Below are 14,149 nucleotides of genomic sequence, written 5' to 3' on the forward strand. Positions count from 1 at the left end.
ATTTTGAATAGAAAATGCAAGGAGAAAGAACAGAAAGAGCAAGAAAGTGTGTTGCCGGAAGGGTTTTTGCAGGTGAAGATTAATAAAGAAAAGGTAGAGGTTTTGGAAGAGGATTGGAAGATATCAATGAGAATTCGAAAGTATGTGATGAAACCTGAGGTGGAGCCTCAATTTTTGAAGTTTATTGAGCACTGCGAGAGTTTGCGTGCTAAAGGAAAGATTATTGCTTGGGCTTACATCAAAGAGTTTGATATCTACGCGATCAAGAAAGAACACGGAGTGGATTACATCAAATATGCACACGAGTTCACTTCATTACCATATTTTGAATTTACGCAGGTTGCTAGGCTCAAGATGCTATATCTGGATTATGTTGGTATTCCTGACCTTTTGGTTCGTAAGATAAGAAGATCATATAGGTTGCCTAATTTCATAGATTTCCGACCCCAATTTCCAAAGATCTCTTACAGGACGAACAAGAAAACGGGCATCAGAAGGAAGATAGTTAAATATCAACCTGTGAAGTATATGCGAAAGGTTCCGTTGAGGAAAATGCCGCAGCACTTCAGCCCTCGTTTTCGTTGGTGGTATTATGACGAACACTCAGAGGAAGCGGTTATTGTGTTAGATAAGGATGGAGGAGATGTCAAAGATAATATTAGGGTTCTCGATCCGATCTGGTTGAGAAATTGCTGTAAAGAAGACATATTTACCCTATACTACAACAAGATGCTCTATCGCCCAGAAAATCGTGTGCAGGCTGAACAGTATTGCAGAGTTGTGAAACTCTGTTATTTGAAGAATTGGGTGACTGATCCTTTTACTGATTTATAGTTGAATTTGTATAATATGGCTAGGTCTTAGGGGGAGTTTGTTGGTGCATGAATCCCCAGCCGTAGTTTATGTTATCGATTTAATACATTCAACTATGTAATGACTTTATTGTGTGACTATTGATTACATTCGTGTTTTTGTGTGCTTAATTATAAAATATTCAATATGTTAAACTGCATACTCAATTGACCGAGTGTGTTCACACACTCGACTGACTGTGTGACTCCGTTGACCGACTGAGTGACTCAGTCGACCGACTGTGTCTGATATGCAGTATATATACGGGTTAAAGCCTTCTTTGTGAGGTTACACATTCCATTAACCCTAGTCGACTGGTTTTCGTCCCTTTCGATCCCTAACACCATTTACCACCGAAATTAATCGTTTAGGCTTCGTTCTAATCTAGATTCACCTCTAGGTTTGACCGATACGAACCCAACACGACCCAAAATCTCGGTTTAAGTCGTCTCTAGTGTTTTCGGCCTCTAGATACGATCCATGCGACCTAAGATTCGTCCAATAATCGTCTACACTCAATAATATTTTTTACAAATTATATTATATATATACTAGATTATTTGTGTTTTCATATTTAGTTAGAATAATCATCACAAGATCTACAACATCTATGAGAATGAAGAACCATTGTTTTAATCCAAATGATTCGTTAAATAGTTGGGCGTTGACTTTGAACTTCTTTCATTCCTTTATAACAGTTTCTTTGTCTGCTTTCCATTTATCCAGTCTTTTGTCAGCTTTTTCTACCTGAATTTTAACAAATTCCCACCAAATGTGTGAGCTCTGTTTTTTTTAACATCAATAAGTTTGTAATACTGGGTGTTTAGTATTTCAAATTACCTCTTTATTCCAGTCTGTACGAAATGTCGACCAAACTAAAATGACAGTTTGCATACCGGTTCCTCCAATCATTCCTGACCATATTCCCTAAAAAAAACAAATACCATGCATCTTTTGAGAGCATTCTAATTGAATAGACAATGCTTGTTTTTCATAAATATAAATTGGCCATTCGCTAAATAGATCGAGATAACTTTTTCAACTAAGAGGTTGTGAGTTCAAGTCCAGGGTGGATAGTTTTTATATATTCGTGTAAAAATTTGTGCAAAGTGAGTGAGTTTGCCTTTAAGAAAAGTACACACATATTGTAGAAGTTAGTTATCAATGTGTAAACGTTACATTGACTCCAAAGTTGAAATAAAAGCCGAGAAGAAATCCAAGAGGAATGCCTACAACGTAATAGCATCCGACATTCACATACGCTACGTACGCTTGCCACCCGCACCCAACAGCCACACCTTTGATCAATTCATCATGTCAATATGAATAATTTGACTAAACTTGTGTAAGTTTACGAGAAGCTAGCTTAGCTGGTGATACCTGATAAGATGGGTTGTATACCATTGAGAATTATGGTAACAGCGAGTAATGGACATAGATCAGATACTGCATTCGTAACGGTTTCACCGCCAGTAAATGCGTAGCTAAGAACGTCTCGCACTGACAAAATGATCATCGCTTCAACTAGGGCGATCATAAATGAGACACTAGTCACTGTTAATACTGAAAAGGCTGCAGCTTTTGGGTGTCCTGCTCCTAGCTCATTTCCAACCCGAACACTATTTTTGAAATTGTCTCTTCAGTAATTTCTTTATATCGTACGTTTGGTTTTGGGTTAGATTTATAAATTCTACTCCGTATATATTACGAGCAATACTAAAAAAATATGAAATGAATACGATACATGCCCCTAGTGACTATTGTTAACCTTACCATGATTATGAAACTATCGATCATTTAATTGATTAACATCATTTATTTTCATTTTAAAACTGAACTTGAATCATTTGCTACATTAATTTGTTTGTATTTATTTTCATGGGCTTGTAATGGGTTTGAGCTTTTGGACAGAGTACTTTGTAGTCTAGTTTGCTCTATTTTTTGTATCTTACAAGCTTTCATTTTTTCGTGAAATTTTGTTTCATACGGAGTATATTATATTCTAACGTATGTTACGGGTCATACGTTAAGGTGATTTTAATGAATACAAAATTTCCTTAGATAGCATTATCTGAATTTAATACTCATTAATTTAATCTTATAATTTCCCATTTCTGTGTTTACATTAATTACAAATTTTGATATTTATGAAAATTATGAGTTCATTAAATGCAGCTTAAAGTATGCACCCATGACATACGTTAGCAAAACCATATAATTATAACGTATATGATAAGAATAAGATTGATTATAATAAATTCATAAATAATTATAATTATACAAAGATTATGTCATGTAACCTACACGACATAATCTTTGTATAATTATACATATATTTAATTGTGGTAAATGGTGTCACCATTTGATTGGTTGACACCATGTGTTAATAGTAACTTTTTTTTTTTTTCAAAACATGATTACCCCCAAACCATCAACCCTATACCATCCGGATCCCCTGACCCGCTCCACCAACCCGACCTGAATACCCGCTATTGTAGCTACAGTACCTTTTTTTTTTTTCGAAACCAACCCGCAGCGAAAGCGCGGGCCAAAAAACTAGTTATAATTATTTATGGATTTATTAACCTGGCAGCTGCATTGAACCCAACTGAGACCATGAATACTAGTCCATTGACACCCGAGCTGCATTAATTTGTCAGAAAACAAAATATTAGGTACTCCAATATTTATGAATCATGTTTACCTTTGCTTCATTAACTACAGTAAATGGTCCTTTTGGACCGCAAATTTATATATGTAGCTAAGGAGTCACTCTCGTAATAAAGGTATGTGGTCCGAGTAGGTGAACGCTGAGTACTTTGTCACAGATTCAAACCTTTGGTCCACTCAGTATTAGGGATGGCAAAAAGACCCGTACCCGACGGGAAACCCGAAACCCGATATTTTTGGGCCGGGTTCGGTCCGGGTTGGCGGGTCCGCGGGCCGGGTTTGGGGATGGTATTAAAATTTTATCCGGGTTTAGGTTCGGGTATGGTTTTAAATACAAACCCGGTTACCCGGCCCGTATACCCGAAAAGAGACTCATTTAAATTTCAATAATTGATCATATATATATATATATATATATATATATATATATATATATATATATATATATATATATATATTATGTAGATAGATGGTTTAGTCACTCAGTTGGGTTGTATGTTGAGCTCTCACCAACTCAGGTCCTGTTTCTCAGCTTCATTACATATGCCATGAGTTGTCTGTGTTTCTATTTATTTTATTTAAGTATTCCATATGCAGCTGTTATGTTGTATTTGTTGTTGTATGATAAACTCGGATGGGATTTTATGGCCATAAAGTGCTTGGCATGGAATATACTGTACTCTTTCAAATTATAAAATTATATATATATATATATACATATATATATATATATATATATATATATATATATATATATATATATATATATAATGTATCTATATTTTTTATAAATGAAGACTCGGACACTCGTCGGACAACATCTTTACCCAATAGTTAATAAGTAAATGGGTACCCCGAATACCCGTGGGGAAACCCGAAACCCGATAGTTAGTAAGTAAATGGGACCCGCTGGGTATGGGACCGGGTTTGGGACATGGTTTCTTAATCGGGTTTGGGACTGGGATTACCTAAAACCGGCTCAAACCCGGCCCGATGCCATCCCTACTCAGTATATGCTAATCCAAAACTTATGTTTCGAGCCATTACAAAATCGGCTAGAAAACGTCATTTAACAACACAAATTAAATGTGATACAATAATATAAATCAATGAGACTTACCAAACTGAGAGGGCATCCAATGCCAGCTCGGGGTTGTCAAGCATCCCCGTAATTAACACGAGTATCTGAAAATACCACGTTTCCAAACACAACATAACGGCGGACCCACTCGACAATTTCACAAATTCCCATATACCACCAAACGCCTTCATGTTGAACCCGGTCCACGTGGACTTACATCTATCACTCATCAAGATGTAAACAAATTGACCCACTACTATGATCCACCAAGACAAACTTAGGGTTGATGATGCACCGAGCAACCCCAATCCTAACTTGTACACCATGATCCAAGAAAGAATCAGATGCACAACTAAGGTTCCGGCTGAAATATAGGCGCTTGGCGCCACAATACTTTGTGACTAAAGAAACTTTTGTATAGGAAAATTTATGGCATATGCGAAAATTTGAGGAATTAGACCATAGACAAATAAAGATGCCGCAGATGCCATTGATGGCGATTGTCCTAATAGAATTAAAATCGGCTTAGAAAATACATAAATTATAGTGATCGGGATGGCTGTTATTAAGAGGACGATAGTGGATCTTTAAAGGTATACTCCAAGCATATCATATTTATGTGCTCCAAACGCTTGTCCACATAGCGTCTCCACCGCGCTACCCATTCCAAGCTATAATCACATCACATACATATAAAATCATTATAACAATTTCGTAGAGGATGGAAACCACTATAACTAAAACGTTTTCATACTCTGGCCTGAATTTTTGGGTTCGCAGAGGAAACCTCCATAGCGACAAATACATTAAATCCCCACTAGCTAGTAAAACCTCTGGGTGACGAGCCCCGAGCGACGAGACCCGTAACCGAGTGAAATGTGCACATTGGCACCCCCCTAGTCAAGAGCCCAATTAATTCGATCTTAGGTGTTACCAAAATTTGAACCTGGATCTCCTGTCTCATTGGGAACTCGGTAGCCACTGGACCATGCTCAAGTGGTTACTTTGGCCTGAATCCACGTACAACATATTAATTAGTAGCCGGATTTCTCTAACACTGCTAGACCGGGTCAGCCGCCCATATGGGGGAAATCTTTTTCAGAGTATGTATATGTTCAAATTCACCATCTTAAACCTTTTTTTTAACGTTTTGTCCCCATTGTAAAAATTCTTAACCCACCACTGGCCTTTGGTATCAGTTCATATTTTAAAATGTAGAAGATATATATATCAAGAGACGTTGACATACTAAATTATTTGCTTTCTAGCCAAATTTGCTTACCTAAGATTTCACGGCTAACTTGGCAAAAGTACAAAACCATATACATTACAGTACGTATATCATTCCATTAGATTCATTATAAATCGTCGTAATGCAATTATTGATTTGGAGGTGTACACATTAGAGAGTGATCGGTTTGTATGCAACTACAAAATATGATATCTGACAACTTTACCCTTAGACCAAACACCCAAAAAAAGTGTTAATATAATACGTTACTATATGACAGTGCACGTTTATATTTGCCTTTTTCCGATCTAAAATGACAGTGCACGTTTAATGTAGTCAAAATATTAATTTGTCGTGTGCACATTTATCATGATCATTTTATTTATTTTGTATAAAAATCACAACAATAATGGACAAGATTAAGAAAACAAACCATGAGGCCATAGGCAAAGAGTTGAATCCCTTGGTTACCGAGGGATGCAGCCGCGAGTTCCATGTTTCCAAGATGACCGGAAAAGATTCGGGTAGACTGTGACATGGCGTTATTGATCAAGTACACCATCACTGCGGGTGCAGCCAACTTGTATAGTAGATTAAGTTCAATTTTCGAGGCCATCACAAACCGCCTCATCTTTGGTGTATTGGTGTCCGAAAGTACTCTCTCGAGCTCCACACTACTGCCATGATCCACTAGAGATGATGAAGTTGTGTAGTTTTGATTTGGTTGTATAAGAGGATAGTGTAGTTGTTCATTTGATTGGGACTCCATTTTGTTCATGTAAAAATGGATGGATGGTTGGCTGGCTGGTTTTTCTTGTCTCTTTATAGAGGAAAATATAATTGTTTCTGTTATAATTCAGTAGGCTTATAACTACCTTTAATGGTTATAAGAACAAAGAGAGAAAAAGAGAGAAGAAGGAGAGAAGAAATATTGATATTGATATTTCAAGAGAAATGGTGCACCTTAAATGGTTACCATACATGTCTATTTATAGTATAAAATATTACTATGCAAGAAATATAATAATAATAAAATTAACATCCAATCTAGATATTTTATAACACAGTCTAGATATTTTATAACACTCCCCCTTGGATGACAATTTTAGTAGAGAATAACTAGTACTGCCTCGTTAAAAACCTTGTTAAAGAAAACCCATTGGGATAAAACTTTAGCTAAGGGAAAAAGAGTGCAGCATAGAGTTGACTCCCCCTCAAGTAGGCAACGCCTGAATTGTTACATCTTCTGAACATGCCTCATGCCAATATTATGAACGTGTGTTCTGAAAATAGCAGTTGACATTGCTTTGGTATAAAGATCAGCAGAGTTGTTGATTGAACGTATCTCATTTTAATCTGGTTGTCTTTTACGAGATCTTGAGTATATGAGAAGAATCTGAGGTTTTCATCTGAAACTGTATCATCTAAATCTTTTATGTACAAGTTTAGCCCCTGTGATTTGTCTACAGTCTCCTTCATGATTTGCTCAAACCCTTGTTTCAATTCCTATTCCCTTGTAGTCTTTTCTGAGCCTTACCAATATACCATTCTTTTCCATCAAACTTATGACCGTTAAGACCGTTTATAGCTTTAGCGCCTCGTCAGCATTTATGTTTTGTTCTGTCATTTTTGATACTCTTCTTTCATTTGTATTATGTAAGCTGTATTATCTTCATAGATAGTTGTTACGCTTTTATAGCGTTCTAGTCCACAAGAATCAATAATGATTTGTATCATTGATCTTAACTAAAATCATTCCCGAGTAGCTTCATGTAATGCAATCACTTCGGCATGATTTGATGATGTTGCAACAAGTGTTTGTTTTGAGAACGTCATGATATTGCGGTGCCTCCATTTAGGAATACATATCCAGTTTGAGATTTAGCTTTATGTAGATCGGATAAATAATCTGCATCTGTATAACCAAACAAATCTTGTTTCGAGTTGTTAGAATAAAATAATTATAAATCAGTAGTTCCCCGAAGGTATCAAACTATTTGTTTGATCCCATTCCAATGTCTTTTGGTAGGGGCTGAGCTGAACCTTGTCAACAAATTAACTGCAAAAGAAATGTCAGATCTTGTATAATCTATAAGATACATAAGAACCTCAATTGCACTAAAATATAGAACTTCCGATCTGTTAAAATTTTCATGATCTTCGCAGGGATGAAATAGATCAGTGTCAATATTGAGTGATCTAACAACAATGAGTTTGTCTTTAAAAAAAATGTTTTAAAATCTTTTCGGTATAAGTTGTTTGATGTACAAGTAAACCATTAGGCATATGCTCAATTTGCAATCCAAGGTAATACTTGGTTTTTTCAAGATCTTTCATTTCAAAATAATTCTTTAGAAGTTGAATGATTTCATAGATCTCTTTATTTGTTCATATGATGTTAAGAACATTGACATAAACAACTACGATCTCATATCCGAACATTGTTTTTATAAAACATACGTGCAAAATAAGTTTATATTTATACCCTTTTTTTTATCAAGTAGTCATTTAATCGGTTATACCACATACGTCCCGTTTGTATAAACCCACTTAGAAATCTTTGTGATTTAATGGAATATATTCCCTTGGGTTTTACATTAGATGCTTATGATACCTTAACCCTTTAGGTATATTCATATATATCACTATTAAGTGATCCATACAGATAAGTAGTAACAACATTCATGAGATGCATTTAAATAACTACCAGGTTGATTAAGTATCTAATAAGTAATTGTATCCATTACAGGAGGATAATTTTTCCTCCTAATTCATTTCTGGTCTTTGTGGGAAATATTGAGTTACAAGTCTAGTTTTGCCTTGTAACTTCATTTGCACATTTCTTTTCGGATAAAAATTCATTTGTATCCCATACGTTTCACATCTTTAAAAGTGATAACGATTGATCCTAAAACTTTTCTTTTATCGAGCGATTCTAATTCAGCTCTTATTGCTCCTTTTCATTGAGCTCAATCATGTCCATTTTGTATATTCAATGACAGATTTTAGTTCCAGATCATCATCTTTATTCATGATGTCATTGTAACATTATATGAAAATATCTCATAGAGATTTTAGTTTCATTTTGGTTCCATAATATTGCATAATTTATCGCAATTTTAGTATTTACATTTATCAATATCCTCTGCAAAAGGAATATTGATTTGTGGTTCTTCTTGAACACTTTCTCTTACCTCATTATCAGCTGATTTTCTTTTTCGAGGATTTTTATCTTCGGAACCAATTGATCTTTCACGTTTGATGCGTGGCAAAGACTCAACAGTGACATTATTGCCAGCTTTTGGAATTTCAGTTCGAGCTGGAGCATTTATCGCTGGTATATATGATTTAGTCACTTTTTTATATCTGTAAATGCATAAAGTAATTAATTTGCAAGTTCTTGCATATGCATTATTTTTGAACTTTCGTTTCACATTCTTTTGTGCGAGTTCAATATACCTTAATTGATGTTCACATCATGAAGCATCATTTTATTTTTTATTTTTATTTCTCCCCCTAATCTAGGGAACAATGTTTTATTAAAATGACAATCAGCAAAACGTGCTGTAAAAACATCACCCATCATGGGTTCAATATATCTTATGATTGAAGATGTTTTATATCCAAAATATATTATCATCTTTCTTTGAAGAACCATTTTATTGTGTTGTGGTAATACAATTGGAACATACACTGCACAATCAATGTTTTAAGGTAGAAAATATTTGGCTCTTGGCCAAAATCAAGTATTAAGTGAAAATATTTACGACTTCCACATGGTATAATGTGAATTAATGTCGCAGCATGTAAATTTACATGTCCACATATAAATATTGAGAGATTTGTACTCATTATCAATTGTCTAGTTATTAGCTGTAAGCGTTTATCTATTGATTCAGCTAAACCAATTTTGTGTATGCACATGAGCAACTGGATGTTCAACAACAATCCCTGTAGATATATAATGATCATTAAATGCTTGAGATGTTAATTCACCAGCATTATCAAGTCTCATCCTTTTAATGGTGTAATCAGAATAATGTGTTCTCAATTTAATAATTTGTGCAAGAAACTTTGCAAATGCCATATTACGGCTTGATAACATACAAATATGAGACCATCCGCTAGATGCGTCTATTAGAACCATGAAATATCAAAATGGTTCACATGATGGATGAATTGGTTCATATATCTTACCTTGAATTCTTTCAAGAAACATTTGTGATTCTTTTTCACAATATACTTTTCATTAATCACCATATGTGCTTTCCATTAATCACCATATGTGTTTTTTTTTTTTTTTTTTTTTTTTAAATCACCATATGTGTTTTTTTTTTATCATATATCCTTTTCACCATATACGCTTTTAATCATATGCGCTGTGTTTTTCACCATATGCGCTTTTAATCATATGCGATTTTCATCATATGCGTTGTGCTTTTCATCATATTCGCTTTTTATCATATGCGCTTATCATATGCGATGCGCTTTTTATCATATGCGCTTTTTTATGTGAATAGTAAATTAATTAATTTCGTTTTACTATTCATATGAATTAATTTAGATTTACTATTTTGTTAATTGAGTAATATATATATACATCATATACTTGTGACTCCGAAAGCTCAAATGAATTTGACCATATAGTTATACGTTGTACCTTGCACATTAATTTTCAGTAGAAGCTTTAGATGCATATTATTTTCAGTAGAAGCTTTAGATGCACTTTTTTTTTTAATCACCAAATACCACAAACACTTTGTTTGCGTTTGTTCATAGTCATCAATGAAAACCATTTTCTTTAATTTTATTTTATACAATAAAATTAACGCATCATTATTCTTTTCAAAAACAATAATCTATTGTTATTGTTCACTTGTGCCATGTTTAACAACAAAAGTCAACAACCTCTGTCTTGTTTGTTGTGGCAACCAAAAACAACCTTTGCTTTTGTTACCGAGAATCCAAGACCAAAAAACAATTAATTTTTAATTAATCTTTTATCAAAACCATAAATGATTTTATTGATCTACGTTGATATGGCCATAAAGAATTGACGGCTGACCTACTTTTGTAAGTGTATTTCGGCTATCATCCCGAAAACGCACAACGACCTTTTTTTTTATGAACTATTTGTTTCATATCTAGCTTAGGCAATTATTGTGAACATTTGGTCCCTATAAGAGCATTTATTTTTTAGACTTTTAGTTGATTTGTACTTGTCACAATTAGGGATAGCACCCGCGGGTCGTGGATGCGGATCCATTGGATCTATCACCCGTACCCGCGGATTTTTTTTAAGAGACATCCAATTGAACCCTTGTTCGTTGAAACAATTTGACTATATTTTTACTCCCCATTATTAAACGGGCCATTTTGATGCACACTCTTAAAAAAATAATTTGTTTTTTAAGTTTTATTATTCAACCTCCTTTTTTCAACGGTCACGTTTTTAACAAAACATTTGACAAGTTTGGAAAAAAGTTTTTTATTGATTATCATCAAAAGTTTTCTATTGTCACTCTACTGGATGGAATTATGGCATACAACCAAAATTGCAACCCAACACTACATAAGAACAAAAAGGTTGTTTTTAATTAACATATGTATATGTGTTAAACTCGGAATAATAATAACTTATTTTAGAAAATTAACATAAGACATGTTGAAACATTTTTGTCACATTTAGCTCATCAAGTCTAATACTTATCATTGATAGATTTTATCACGTCTAGGAGATGTTTACTTTTTTCTTGTATTAAGTCCTACTTTCATTTACCTTTGTTTGGAAAAAAGTTTTTTTTTACTTTGCTTTCCCCCTTTCTGTAAAACTCATTTAAACACTTTTTTTGTTTTTTTTTTTTTTTAAAAACTTCCTTTTTTTTACGTTACCCGTAAATTATAAATATATAAAAAAAACTTTTTGTTTAAATTTTTTTTCTAGTTTTTAAAAGGCCACTTGACCAATTTTTTAATTCTTTCACAACACCTGATATCGTGATCGTGACCTTTCACCAAAGCAAGAGATATTCTTGATAAACTAAACACGGACTCGTGTTTGAAATTGTCGGCCACAAAAAAAATTCATTTGATAAAAGTATATATATATTTTTTTAGTTATAGAAGGAGACCACTTCATTTTCAATACATCATTTTTGACAAAAAACTATTCCATTTTACCATTCCCTTTTTTTTTTTACTTTAACTTTTAAGATATACTTTTAATAAAAATACAAACTACTTTTTCTTATTTTAACTTTTAAGATTTACTTTTAATAAAAATACAAACTACTTTTTGTATTTTAACTTTTAAGATTTACTTTTAATAAAAGTACAAACTACTTTTTCTTATTTTAACTTTTAAGATTTACTTTTAATAAAAATACAAACTATTTTTTTTATTTTAACTTTTAAAATTATAAATTTAAGAATAAACATTAGTATGCATGAAATAAATAATGATTAATTGCATAAGTAATCATAAATGTTAGATAACATATAAAGACCCCGTCGTATTCGTATTGATCGGAATTAATCTCGACCCATGGTACCGTGTTGTCAAATGACGTATTGCGTACATAAAGTACCGTGTTGTCAAATGACGTGTTGCGTACAATCATGAGGTCTTATTAACATAAATATAAATGTTAGTGAAGTTAATAAGAGTTAGATTACAGAAAATATAATTCAGGTGGTATAACCGACCATATATAACTTAAATAACATAAATATAAATGTTAGTGAAGTTAGTAAAAGTTAGATTACAGAAATATAATTCAGGTGGTATAACCGACCATATATAACTTAAATAACATAAATATAAATGTTAGTGAAGTTAGTAAAAGTTAGATTACAGAAATATAATTCAGGTGGTATAACCGACCATATATAACTTGATTAGTGATTCGTGATCGTTTGAGATATCTTTTAATTACACTAAGCTTTTCGTGCTGATAACGTGTTATAATTCAGTAGGCTTATAACTACCTTTAATGGTTATAAGAACAAAGAGAGAAAAAGAGAGAAGAAGGAGAGAAGAAATATTGATATTGATATTTCAAGAGAAATGGTGCACCTTAAATGGTTACCATACATGTCTATTTATAGTATAAAATATTACTATGCAAGAAATATAATAATAATAAAATTAACATCCAATCTAGATATTTTATAACACAGTCTAGATATTTTATAACAGTTTCTATGTTTTGTGTTTTTAACAATTTATATAATATAATACTGTAAGTTTGTATTTTATCTTTTTTTTTTAAGTCATATAAGAGGGTGTGGTGTAAGAAGAAAATCCACGGAGTCTACATTAAATAATCAAAGTTCAATCCTGTAGCTAACGTTACATAACGAAATTAGAGGGCTGATTATGCGTATATAAAGAGGGAGGAGTTGAAGATGTAGAATAAATATAAAAACTAGTGAAATGACTCGTCGAACTACGGGTTTGTTTAAACGAAACAATTTAATGAAATATTTTTGGTATTAAATGAACGTGAATGCTAAAATCATTTAGTTTAATGACCCGTGAAACCACATAGTCCGACTAAGAAAATCATTAGCTGAACATTTCATTAAACACCTAAAATGCATATTAAACAATCTACATCCAATTATAAAAGATAATATTGGTTGTCATTTTATAATAAAAGTGTAAATTAAAATATAAATTTAGAATTGGTTTCCTTCTGCCTAGCTTTTATACCTTCTCGTACTCAATTCAAAATAATTAATTAAAATAATTTAAAATTATTTATTTTTAATAATTAAAACAATTACTAATAAGATTTCATAATAATAATTAATTAATAAGATTTAATTTTAATTCAAAATTATTTATATTAATGATATCACCCACAATGCTTAAAAATTTTTTCTTTTGTTTTTTGATTTTTTTTAATAAATGAATTAGCCCAATAATGACATTATCATTATAGGATTTTAATAGAAACAATAGATTTTTATGGTATTACTCTTCTTCACTTTTCAAAGTTTTTCTTTAACAACTTTGATTTAAAATATTTTTGTTTGTATTGTGTATTATTTAATAAAATTTATATAAATGTATTGGGCTAATAAGTTTATAGCGTGTTTTCATTTATATAAATTTTATTAAATAATATAAACATAAAAAAGATATTTTAAGTCAAACTTAGTAAATAAACACTTGAAAAATTAAGCATATATATACTATTAAATTAAAATAGAAGAAATAATAATACAATTAATTCAGAGTAATAAATACAACCTGAAATCAAAATATCAATCAATTCATCAATAACTAATAAAGATAATAAAAACGATTT

General features: G+C 32.3%; 1 pseudogene; it reads right to left on the reverse strand.

Moving 5' to 3' along the window:
• Window positions 1-1,533: 1,533 nt before the first annotated feature.
• Window positions 1,534-6,603, reverse strand: LOC139851801 (protein DETOXIFICATION 40-like; annotated as a pseudogene).
• Window positions 6,604-14,149: the final 7,546 nt, after the last annotated feature.

This window comes from Rutidosis leptorrhynchoides, chromosome 6 (assembly GCF_046630445.1).
Source record: "Rutidosis leptorrhynchoides isolate AG116_Rl617_1_P2 chromosome 6, CSIRO_AGI_Rlap_v1, whole genome shotgun sequence".
NCBI lineage: Eukaryota > Viridiplantae > Streptophyta > Magnoliopsida > Asterales > Asteraceae > Rutidosis > Rutidosis leptorrhynchoides.